The sequence below is a fragment of the Staurois parvus genome, unplaced genomic scaffold (genome assembly GCF_062004578.1).
Source record: "Staurois parvus isolate SC_StPar_1 unplaced genomic scaffold, SC_StPar_1.0 ptg000086l, whole genome shotgun sequence".
Classification (NCBI taxonomy): Eukaryota; Metazoa; Chordata; class Amphibia; order Anura; family Ranidae; genus Staurois; species Staurois parvus.
This window is the reverse complement of record NW_028317882.1, coordinates 1,546,525-1,559,851: the sequence shown is the minus strand read 5'-3', so window position 1 is coordinate 1,559,851 and position 13,327 is coordinate 1,546,525.

Below are 13,327 nucleotides of genomic sequence, written 5' to 3'. Positions count from 1 at the left end.
TATAAATGCTGTTCATTGTATACCTACACAGGGGCAGCAATGCTATCCACTGAGCCATCTTTTCTAATTTCAAGGTCTGTTGTATATATTTTTATTTGTTATTATATAATTATATTATTCTTTTATATTTGTTTATTATTATATTATATAATTTATTATAAATTATTAGCAGAAATTAGGTGACAGAAACTGGAAGAATTATTTTGTAACTTTTCTCTCAGGCCCACGGCACTGCCCTATGACAAATATAAATATACAAATTCACAGATCCGTTTATACAGCACTACAAAGTGAGCACAGAGCGTCAGATCATGTTTCAGCAACCACGTCAGCCACACATTCTGAAGAGCGTCTCACACTGGGACTTCACATTTTCCCATGCAATGTCATGGCTTTTTCTAACCGTGTTATTTTTTTTTATACGTGATGAGAGAGTTATTTATCTCCAGCTGCTGCAGAAAACATCCAAAAGACGTTTGGAGGATGGAAAGAGGCACAGAACACAAGAAGTGAGACACACCATACATTCCACATGAATATGCACAACTTTTTGCTGGGTAAAAAATTCAAAATGACAATAGCAGTAATAAAGTATTATAAAATATTTTTGTATGTCATTAAAACATTTTTGAACACACTACTAACATAGGCACTTTTTACACATTAGAAATTTTCCAACCTAAATATAATTTATTTAAAAAAAAAAATTACAAAAAAAAAGCGCAAAAACCTTTAAAGCCGTGCTTGAAATAACGGTCACATGACTGCACAAACTATGTCTGTGTGTGGTGAGCAAATATCACATAGCATCCCCTCCTTCTGCTTGTACCCCCCCTTACCATATTCTGGTTGCCACACCTCTCACTCAGCCAATGGCTTCCAACTCATCCAGGCTGTGTTGACCAAAAACATGAGGTTTTGCCAAGTAAATACAGTAGATACCAAACATATCAAACCCTAAATTGTATGTGTTCACAAAATGGCGACAAACTTTGGTGCCTTAAATGTTCAATAGGCAACGTTTTATATTTCAGTATTTTTATTGAAAATCTGTAGAAACAGTATACAGAAATATAGAAAACATAACCCACCCAGATGATGAGTTGTAGCAAAACAATCAAAGTGATAGAATATATTAATCAATAATATAGTGAACAATAAACTGGAAACCCCAATAGGGTATAGTCTTGTTTAAGCAACTATTCCATCAATCAAAAGTTGTGGGTATTATCATATAACCAATTAACAAAGGTAGAGAGACCGAAAATTAAAGAAAGAATTGAAAAAAAGGGTAAAGAATAAATTTGAAAAGAGGAAAAAGAGAGAAGAAAGAGAAAAAGAAAGAAAGAGAGAGGGCTAGCCATAAGTCCATTAAATAACAGAGATATACCTAATCCATGGTTCCCAGATGTGCTCAAATTTAGAGGTATTATTGTTAATTGTACTAGTAAGTTTGTCATTTATCATAATCCAATTAAGTTTCTGTTTGACCAAGTCTAGCGGAATTGTTGACTGTCTCCAACATCTTGCTATAGTAATTCTTGCCGCCAACAAAAGATAAAGAATGAATTTAACTGACTTCTTAGGAATATTGGTGGGCAATAGATGAAATAAGGCTACTTCAGGGGATCTGCACTTAAAATGATCCAAAATCTATTCACCACATGACATTTCCACCATATGTGGAGCATAGTACCCTCTTGTCCGCAGTGTCGAAAACAGCTGGGTGACACAGATGTGTACATTTTAGCAAGATGTGTAGGAATTAATCGAAGAAGCGTTTTATAGTTAGATTCAATAAGTGTGGTGTTAATCGTGATTTTAGATAGAGCATTAGCTGTAATCCGCCAAGTGTCCAAATCTAGAGAACTATTCAAATCCCTTTCCCACTGTATCATATAAGAAAGCTTAATATGTGGATCAACAAGGGGAGCATAAATATTAGCTAAGTAACCTTTCACCATCCCAGTAGCCCTGCAGGAGATTTCTAGAGGGGTAAGTACACAAGATTCTATTAATAATTTGAGTTTACTAGTGATAAAATATATAATTTGATGATAGCAAAACATTTCACTGGAGAGCATCTGACATTTTGTCTGAAAATATTGGAGAGAACAAGGATAGAGTCCATCCAAATAGTCTCCAATACGCAAAAAACCCTTATTGATCCACCATTGAAACACAGATGGCATTAGACCAGGTGTAAACTCAGGATTACAAAAAACTGGGGCTAGAGGGGTATGTAGGGAAAATAAAGGCTTGTGGGCCCGCCATTTATCCCAGACCGTTAAAGAGTAGGACAACATAGGGCAAAGAATAGGAGGACGCAAACGACTGGGAAGCCACATTAGGGAGCCAACAGCATATGGGCGGCAAAATAGGGCCCCAATGCCAATCCACTGAGGTACATAGCCCTTAGCGGTAGTACAGGAAAGTACAGCCATGCTTTTTTCTCTTTCTTTAGAGAAATCTAAGTCAAATTATTAACCCGAGAATGTTTGCCTCTCCATATAAATCTAGAAACTGCTGATTGTAAGAGTAAAAGTTCCCTTCTGGGTACCATGATTGGCAAAGTCAGAAAATAATATAATAGTCTCGGGTGAAAAGTCATTTTAATGGAATTAATTCTACCAAACTAGGATAAGGGAAGATCCGCCCAGTCATGTAAGTTTTAAGTCGTTTAAAAAGAGGGGGGTAATTAGCATTATATATTGATGAAATAGAACTCGTGAGATGAATCCCTAAATAGGGGAGAGAACACGGGGACCATTGAAAATCAAAGTTGTCCCGAAGATATTGAACCTCCGAATTAGGTAAAGAAATATTTAAAGCAGTTTTTTTTTTAGAAGAATTAGGAGTAAGCCCCGAGGCCATAGAAAATCGATGAATTAAATTGAGACTAGGTAGAGATGTTCGAGGGGCAGATATGTACATAAGGACATCGTCAGCAAATAAGGCACATTTATGATCTCGTTAGCAAGTGGTTCCATTGCCAGTGCAAAAAGTAGAGGGGAAAGGGGGCAGCCCTGTCTAGTACCTCTCTCGATAAATAGAGGGGTTGATTTGTATCCACGAATAGAGACCCGAGCTGAAGGAATATAATATAGAGCCCGCACTAGGAAGGGCCAAACCCAAACGCACCCAACATCTGAAATAAATAGTCCCAAGATAAGCTGTCGAATGCTTTATGGAGATCTAACGATAACAGTAGGACTTCCCTCCGTAAGGATTTGTCCCACTTGGATTGTACAGCTGACAGCGGTGCTAAAGTTCGATGAATTTGATCCAATGTTTGTCAACCGCTAATAAATGCTAATCATCATGAATATAAAGGTCTAAAAATGTATGAAGGCGTAGTGCAAAACTTTAGTAAGGATCTTCAGATCACAATCAATTAAGGAAACAGGATGATAATTAGAGACTACAGTAGTATCTTTGTTGGGTTTAGGAATGACACTGTTGAACGCTTTATAGGCAATGTTTTAAAAGCTCCTATAGGTCATCAGTTTAGCAATAACTGTAAATAATGTGCTTAGATTTATTGCTTTCTACCAGCAGGCATGGTAATACGTAACATGTAGTGCAACCAACATTTTTGTGTGTAGGTGCCCCTGATGTGCATGTTTTACATTTATACGCGAGTGTATAAGGGGGTTGGACAAGGCTCCAAATTTTTTTTTTAAGTGCTTGGGCGTAAATTTAATTTTTGACACTTAACTAAAACTATTTTTCATCACAAAAAGTCCCCCATGTGATTTCTTTTCAGTGGCAGGTTCTCTTTAACCTCCCTGGAGGTATTCCCGAGTGTAGCTCGGGGTAAAGTTTCAGCACCACAAGCGGTAACCCCGAGCTACACTCAGGAATACCTTGCAGCGCTGCTTTGGGATCTCTTCTTCACTTACCTTGTCCTGCTCTCCCACGATGTCCCTCCTGCAGTGTCCCCTGTAATGTCCTCCGGCGGATGCCGGCATCTGTCTTCCAGGTTCCGTTCCCTGGGACAGAACTGGCGGGAAATTTGAAAACTTTAAAAGTGACATTCACTAAATTCACTAAAATCACATAGTAAAACATTACTGTATCAAACCATTTCACATACATTTTGTCCCTAGTGGTTTGTCCTGTGCCCTGCGCCCTGCCTGCATTTTTACTGTTCTTTCTGCCTGGAAACTGAGAAATGTCCATGGTGTCCAAAAAGTGTCCCTTTAGGTCAAAAGCGGTTTTAGACCAGCTAGAGAACAGCGATAGTAAATTAGAACCACTTGCAGAATTGAGTGATGATTTGTGGGGAAATTCGTCATCAGACAATGAAAACGATTTTGCGACTTTGCTCAGTGAAGTGCGAACTTGGCGCTCTATTTCAAATTTCAGTGTTTTTGGTTTGATTATATTATTGAATTAAATTCATTATTTTTTATGATTATTTATTAAATTATAATTTATGATTTTGGGTTTAAAATTTTACCATACCTGGAATGTTTACTAGACTCTTGTTCGGACAGATTTCAGTGAGTTATTCCTAAAAATTACAGGCCTACAGAAAAAAAATACATATTTTCATGCAAAAAAAATTTACCGCTTTGAGCACAGAAATACAGACATAATCAGACCATAGCTTTTCCCTGGCCCAATGACCCAGAAAAAGTGCAACCAGAAACAAGAATTGACGTTTTACATGTAACTTGCAGGTTTTTAGTAGGAAGAAGAGATCCGTGAACAGATGTTCACTGATCTCCCTGCCTCCACCTATCGGCACTCACAATGTTTATCCTGAGTCTGCCAAGTAGAAGTGCAAAGCCTGGGAAACATGCGCACGTGTGTGCCCGTGTTAGGGACAGTGTTGCCAGCTTGTCAGATTTAAATACACTCCTGGCTATAGTATCATCTGGGAGTGCTTGTAAACCCCCCCCCCCAGTGCTGACATATGGCATACATTGGTGGCAGCGCAAGGGTTAATGAACGCACTCATATTGAATATATTAAATAAGAAGAAATGTGCTTTTATTCATTTGTTGATTAGAGCCTGCAAAGCCATCAGTGGATCATGGGTGCAATGTGCAGGCACCTTGAAGTGATACGAAAGTCTGTTTTTTTTTAAAATAACAAACATCTCTATACTTACCTTGTCTGTGCAGTGGTTTTGCACAGATTAGCCATCCTCTTCTGGGGTCCCCCGCCTGACCCCTCCCTCCTGTCGGGTGCCCCCACAGCAAGCAGCTTGCTAATGGGTACCTGAGCAGGCATGCTCCCGAGCTGCTGCTCTTCATGTCCATTCCCCAACTCCTGTCCCACTGCCCCCATTCTGTCCCGCTGCCCCCCACCTATCCCTGAAGGGGTAGATCTTAGACAAGAAGAGGTGGGACAAATTTAGATGGGGGGGTGCCCACCAACTTTAGTCTTGCCTAGGGCAGCACAAAACCAAAATAGACCAATGGCTGTAGTCAATGTAAATTTTGCTACGTTTGTCATTGGATGTTTTAGTGAATGGCTGTTGTATTCACTGCATATTATTGCCATGTTTTGTATTTGGCTGCTATACTGACTATATTTTATTGCATTTTCTCTGTTATTAAAGGAGTCCAGTGGAGCTCTAAAAACAAAAAATCTGAACATTCTGGTTCCATACTAACTTTGCTGGCAGTGCTCCGCTAGACATGCTTCATACTGCATCTGCACATGCCTCTTTGTCTGTGTCATCACTTGGTTACTGAGCAACAGCACAGAATGGAGAGCAGGAGCATTGAAATAGAGCTGGAATTAATCAGTCGTTGCTAAAATCTATCTGTAGGAACATAACTTTGGAATCATCTATATAATTAATGTGGTCATTTTCATCAAACCTCTCCCACTTCCTTGCAGCTCATAATCTCCTAGTTTTGACCAATCATACTAACATTTAGGTCAATTTTCTTTTAACACCAAATTTTTCCAAAGAGAATCGTCAAATAATCAAATTCTTGTCCCCGCTTCTTTTTAGATGAATGATTCCACAAAATACAAATGATATATTAGGTATGTGTTACAAAACTTCCAGCATCCCTTGAGCCAGCTACAAAATAACAGCTGACAGTTGCTATTGTGGAACTATAAATGAACTGTTTATCAATTGCTGTCATCCTCTGGGTCCTGTGTGCACCTTCCAAAAAACAAGCATAAAGCTCAATAAAAAAATAACAGTTTATGATAATACGCTGATAAACAGGTTCTACTGTGATTTTTTTTTTTTTTAAATATACATGAATACTCCACATGGGCAGCACAGTGGCTAAATGGTTAGCACTTCCGCCTGGCAGTACTAGGGTCATTGGTTCGAATCCCGACCACGGCACCACCTGCCTGGAGTTTGCTTTAACCCTAAAATGCCACACCACTGAAATTGCATGCATTGTACGCAGCTGTGGTGTGGCCCTATTGAATTCAATAGGAGAGTTTTGCAAGCTGTTATTTTACAGTTTGGGTGGGCAGCCAGGGGCCTAGTCTGAAAGAGACCTAAGGGAGGGGGAAAAAGTTTACAGGCCTTAAAGGTGAGCTCCAGTCTAAATTTTAAAAAATAAGTCAGCAGCTACAAAAACTGTAGCCACTGACTTTTAAAAAACAGACACTTGGGGGGCATGGCAACCAAGACCCAAGATGGCCACTGTATTAGAGCTCCTCTCCACCACCGGGATCTCACCCTACTTACGGCTGACTAGCTGCCTACACCCAGCTGCCTACCTCCGCAAGCCACTCCGGAATCCATCCTTGGCCTGTTGCCATGTTCCGCAAAAGGAAAGACCGCCTGCTACAGCAGAAAGTCTTGGCTTACTTTTTACCTGCAGGCCGTGGTCCACAACAAAATGGCGCTGACCGCGCTACTCAGAGGCCACAACAAAATGGCGGCGACCACATGCCGACTCCAGACACAGAGGCAGCTGCAACAACTTCCCAACTGCGAGAATATACTTCCTCAACACATACTCCTAACTACTTCTGGGTTCTCAACTCCTTCTACCAAAAGCCCAGTCAAGTCTAAACCGCGGACAGTGACACTGGATCCAGACCTGTCGAATAGAACAAGAAGGGAGGTGAGGGACCATAGTGACTATGGACGAATCCATCTTTCACACGGATCCTATAGCTACCTTCCCTACCACTAATACACCTATCCTGTACTCCACAATGAAAGAAATGTTGGTATCATTGAGGTCCTCTTTTCAAGCTGACAAACTTCTCACTAAGGAAAGTCAGAGTAGATGTGGATGATTTGGGAGAATGGATGAGCTATGTAGAAACAAAAATGGATGAAATTACTTCCTCCCACAATGCACTAATAGACTAACACTGAAAAGAAAGAAGATATTGCTTGGCTTAAAGCTAAACTCGCGGATTTGGAAGACAGACCGCGGAGAAATAATCTTACGCTAAGGGGTATCCCTGAATCCATACTTCCAGACCAACTAGCCACTTCCGCTCAGCAGATGCTCCAAGCTATCCTCCCCAAAGTTTCTGCTACAGAATTATTTGTGGACAGAATCCATCGCATTCCACATCCGTCCCACCTCTCTGACTCCGTCCCGAGAGATGTCATTCTCCGACTTCACTTCTTCCACATTAAGGAACAAGTCCTATCATTGTTCGGGAGGTCTGAATCGGTGCCTCCGCCATACATAACTCTTTTTAAAGTCTTTCCTGACTTTTCTCGCTACACCATGTAGATGAGGAAAAATATGCTTACGGCAACCAAAGCTCTACATAATCATCACATACCGTTTAAGTGGCGATATCCCAATCATTTCCTTGTTACAATCAATGGAACAACAACCACACTTTCTACACTTGAAGAAGGCTTTCAATTCCTCAGACATCAAGGTATCCTTCCAGATATTCACACTCCCAATCAGGCTACTACACCTTCTGCTACTACCCCTTCTAGCAGCAACCTGGAAAACAATCTCCCACAAAAAGAAAAGCAAGAAAACATCTGGAAGTCGGCCTTCTACGTGTACATCAACTTCACCCCCTACTTAAGATCCCAAAGGTGGTTTTGAGTATGTCCACCATAGCTCAAAACCCCTCATTTTTCTCAGGCACCTTCCCAGGTGCACCTGGATCAATATTGGTCCTCACTTTTTATATATACTTTTCGGTTCATTTTCCCCAGTTGGGAACATTTTTCTATGTTCCTTTTCCTATGTCCAACCTCTATAGCACAGCACCAACAGCACAACAGTCGTCTTCAACGAATTCGTCATCCGAAGTTACCACCATGTCAGCTACCACATCCTCTACTGCGATACTCTGCACGTACTGCATCTTGACTCTCAAATATCTTCATGGTGTTTAAAATTGCTTTCAGAAATGCTCATGGACTAAACCACCCAGCTAAATGTTCTTCTGATTCAATGTGATATCCTTTGTGTATAGGAGACACATTTTCTGGAATCATCTCCTCCTAGATGCTCCCACAAACAGTTCTCTACAACTTTTATGGCCAATACTAAGCAGAGAGGTGTGTTTATAGCCATTAAAAACTTGCTCTCTTTCACTCTAAAAAACTTACATATGGATCAAGATGGTAGATACATCATCTTAGTTTGCCTTATCAATTCCAAGCCTTACACCCTGGTTAATATCTACGCTCCAAACTCTCATCCAATACGCTTCCTTAAACGTCTTCATAAGAAAATCTCTGCAGTTAAAGAAAGCTCGCTCGTCCTCTGTGAAGACTTCAATTCCATTATGGACTCACAACTGGACTCCTCATCACTAGAGATGAGCGAATCGAACATGACGAAGTGGAATTCGTTTCGAAGATTAGGAAAAATTCGATTCGCGCCGAATCCGAAAATTAGCAAACTTCGGATGCACGAATCGAATTTTCCCAAAAATGGCGGCGACATGTGTGGCGACGGAGTGGGGATCTCTGGGAAGGCGCGCAGACAAGGCACGCTGACCCATAATGCATTCATTCATGACATGTGATCGCATTAGCCAATCAGCAGCCAGCCAGCCAGCACTGTGTAATGGTGGAGCTATAAATCGCGGCCATCTTAGAATTCTCCATTATTATTATTAATATTATTATACAGTATTTATAAAGCGCCAATAGTTCGCTCAGCGCTGTACATTACAAAGGGAGACAGAACATGTGACAGAACAATACCAATACAATGCAAAACATGAGGGGATCGAGGGCCCTGCTCTTTCGAGCTGGCCTCCGGTCATTCAAGAGAGACAGACCTGTCTGTATTAGTGACAGAGTTAGGGCCACAGAGACTTTAGGGCCACAGAATCGTTACTCAGGGACACAGAATCGTTACTCAGGGACACAGAATCGTTACTCAGGGACAGACACAGAATGGTTACTCAGGGACACAGAATCGTTACTCAGGGACACAGAATCGTTACTCAGGGACACAGAATCGTTACTCAGGGACACAGAATCGTTACTCAGGGACACAGAATCGTTACTCAGGGACACAGAATCGTTACTTTCTGCTTCACAACCACTATTGTACGTTCAAAGAGTTAAATCCTGTTTTATGTTTGGGGTGCTTATTGAATTAAAGAGTATGTCAGACAACACGCAGAGGAGTGGCAGAGGAGGCAATGTTTCAGGAGCGAGCAGACGTGGCAGCAGAGGAAGGGGTCGAGGCAGCACTAGTCGCAGCCAGAGGCCAGTGCTCCCGGTGTCATCCAGCGGTCGTGTCTCCACCGACAACCCTGCCGTCATCGATTGACTCGGTCGTCTTCCTCTTCCCAGGTCACCTCTGACACCTACAGCCAACGGTCGGTGGGTACATCAGACACAACCGTTAGTTGGCATGGCCCGGGAGCAAGCCCACTGAAATCACGTGTCCTCTACCTGCCCCTGTCCTTTGGTGTTCCCTCACCAAGCGAAGTATCGCATGCTGTGGGCTCAGCCCCACTGTACAGTGAGGAAGAGCTAACAGAGGGCGGTCAGGAACGGGGGGAGACATCCGCCTCTTCAGCAGCCAGGCGAAGAAGTACTGGCGAGGAGAGTGGCTCGGTAGCCGGTCTAGAGACAGGTCTGTCTCCTGACCCACACGCAGCCGAGGGGGCTAGTAGTGAGGCGGAGACCCTAATTGATGATGATGAGGCTGATCGCACTTGGCAGCCTCGTCGTCATCAGGCTATTGCTTCCGCATCATCAGGAGAAGAGGGTGCCAGATTGCCAACGAGCAAAACAGTCGGTGGGTTGCCCAGGAGGCAGCAGGGTCGCAGCAGTGTCAGTGGAGGCAAACGGCCACGGAGTAGAGCACCAGCTCCACTGCAGCCTACACCACGGCCAGTAGTGGTGCCGGTGTGCACGGAGGAAGTAGCAGTCAGCCAGTGAGGAGTAGCGGGGGCAAAGTTTCCTACTCGGCGGTGTGGCAATTTTTCGTCAAGCCGCCCGAGGAAGTAAACGTAGCCGTATGTGGACTATGTGGCCAGAAAGTCAAGCGTGGCCAGGGGGCCCATGTTGGGACTACAGCGTTGCATCAGCATATGCAGCGTCGCCATTCGGTGGCCTGAGAAAACCGTGATAAAGATACGGCGGTTCTGCCCGCCCCAGCCCCCGCTCCGTTACTTGCTCCGTCACCCGACGTCAATCGCCCTCTATCAGCCAGTCAAGGCTCCAACACCTCTGCTGAGGGGAGTTGTCGCTCGTTGGCATCTTCCGCTCGTTCAGATGCTGCTTCTCCTGCTACTCCTCTTCACGGATTCCGTCAGCAGTCTTTCTTGGAATCCGTTTCCAAGAGACAACAGTTTGCGAGCACGCACCCGACGGTGCAGAAGCTGAACGTCCTCCTGTCCAAGTTGCTGGTGCTGCAGTCCCTCCCTTTCCAAGTGGTGGACTCAGCACCTTTCCGAGAAATGATGGCTTGTGCCGAGCCGCGGTGGAGAGTGCCAAGCCGGCATTTCTTTGCCAAAAAGGCAGTGCCAGCCCTGCATTCACATGTAGAAGAGATGGTGGGCCAGTCTTTGAGCATGTCGGTCTCTGCCAAAGTGCACGGCAGCGCCGACGTGTGGAGCTGTAACTACGGTCAGGGACAGTACATGTCATTTACGGCCCACTGGGTGAACGTGGTGCCGGCACAGCCGCACCAGCAACTTGGACAGGTCACGCCGCTTTTGCCTCCACGTTTGCACGTCCTTGGTCCAGCAAAGATGTCCGCCTCTACCACCTCTTCTTCCGCCGTGTCCTCAGCCGCCACCCCCGTGCCAAGTCCCATTACCCGACCGGCATATCACATGTGCAGGGCGCAACGGTGTCACGCTGTGCTGCACCTGGTATGCCTTGGCGAACGTAGTCACACAGGGGAGGAACTTCTGAGTGTAATGAACAGAGAAATCGACAGATGGCTGTCTCCGCGCAAACTGAAAATCGGAACCATGTTGACCGACAACGGAAAGAACATGGTGTCTGCTCTGCGTCAAGGAAGGTTGTGCCATGCGCCATGCATGGCTCACGTGTTCAATCTGGTTGTCAAGCGGTTCCTAAAATCCACCATCACACTGCAAGACATCCTTAAAATGTCACGTAAACTTTGCATGCATTTCAGCCATTCCTACACCGCAAAGCACACCCTCCTTGAGCTGCAGCGGCAGAACGGAATTCCACAGCATCGCTTGATCTGCGACGTTGCAACAAGGTGGAATTCAACCCTACATATGTTAGACCGCCTTTACGAACAGCGAAAGGCCATCACCGATTTCCTGATGTTACAAGCGGATAAAGGTACTCCCCTGTGTAACTTAGATGTCAGCCATTGGCAGCTCATGCGTGACACCTGCCGCTTGCTCAGGCCCTTTGAGGAGGCCACGCTATTCGTGAGTCGGCAGGACTATGGGATGAACGACGTCATTCCTCTGTTGCACGTCCTGGAACAAATGCTGTTAACAATGGCTGGTCAGGGTGCGGTAGACGTGGCGCACAGATCTCAACGCCACATGACCCCTGTGGGGGCAGGACAGGAAGAAGAGGAGGAGGTAGAGGAGGACATTGGTGCTCAGGAATTATTGAGTGAAATGGGTGGTTTTTCCACTCAGCGGACAGGAGTGGAGGAGCAGGAGCATCTGGTAGAGGAGGAGGAGGAGACAGAGGACCCAGATGCACCGTGAGCAGTATGCTGTGGAGATGGAGGCAGGGAGTCCCTCGCATTCCTTGGCACAAATGGCCCATAGCATGCTCGGTTGCTTGCGTAGCGACAGCCGAATAATAACCATCAGACAGAGGGATGACTTTTGGCTGTCCACCTTGTTGGACCCTCGCTACCGTTCAAAAATGGTGGCCTTTTTCACACCTGCTGAGAGGGAGGCCAAAATAAAGTACTATAAAAACCACCTATGTAGTCAGTTGGTCTCTGCCTTTCTGCGCCAACGTCCATCCTCAGACACTGTGGGCCCTGTGCGCTCGCGTTCCGCTGCCATGGCAGCAGGGGAGAGGTGGGGTGGTAGGAGCAGTGGCAGCTCCACCAGCAGCGGCTGCCTCAGTCTGCAGTCGATGATGAGTAGCTTTCTTCACCAGCGCAGTGAGGAAACTACTAACCAGCCGCAGCAGCAGCAGCATCAGGTGGACCTGGAGCAGGACCTCAAACAACAGGCTCGGGCCTACTTGGACAGCACCCTGCCAACCGAGGTAGACAATCCCCTTGACTACTGGGCAACGAAACTTGACCTTTGGCCCCAACTAGCTGAATTTGCCCTTGAAAGGCTGTCATGCCCGGCCAGTAGCGTGGCATCGGAGCGCGTGTTTAGTGCGGCAGGAGGTATTGTAACTCCGCGGAGGACACAACTGTCCACCCAAAGTGTGGAGAGACTCACGTTTGTGAAAATGAATCAGGCGTGGATTAGTCTGGATTTCAAACCACCAGTTCCTGACACAACTGACTAAATCCGCCATGAATCATGCCCCAAACATGTTATTATTTTTAACATAGGCCTCTGTATGGCCTTCAATTTAAGCTGCTTACGCTTCGCCACTCTGCCATGGGCCCCTGTACCGCCTCCTCTTGCTGCTGCCAGGTCCAGAGTGTGTCATGGGTCCCTGTACGGCCTCCCATTGCTGCTGACTTCATCGCCAGACTCTGCCATGTGCCACTTTCAGGTCTCCTTACACTGTTGGTGGGTTCCATTTTGTGATAGGGTGCTGTATGGCCTTCCATTGCTGCTGCCTCCACCGCCACCCTGCGCCATGTGCCTCTGTCGTCTGCTCACGCTGCTGACGGCTTCCGCTTTTTAACCGAGGCCTGTGTTTGGCTTCCGAATACTGCTGCATCCACCGCCACCCTGCGCCATGTGTCTCTGTCGTCTGCTCACGCTGCTGACGGCTTCCGCTTTTTAACCT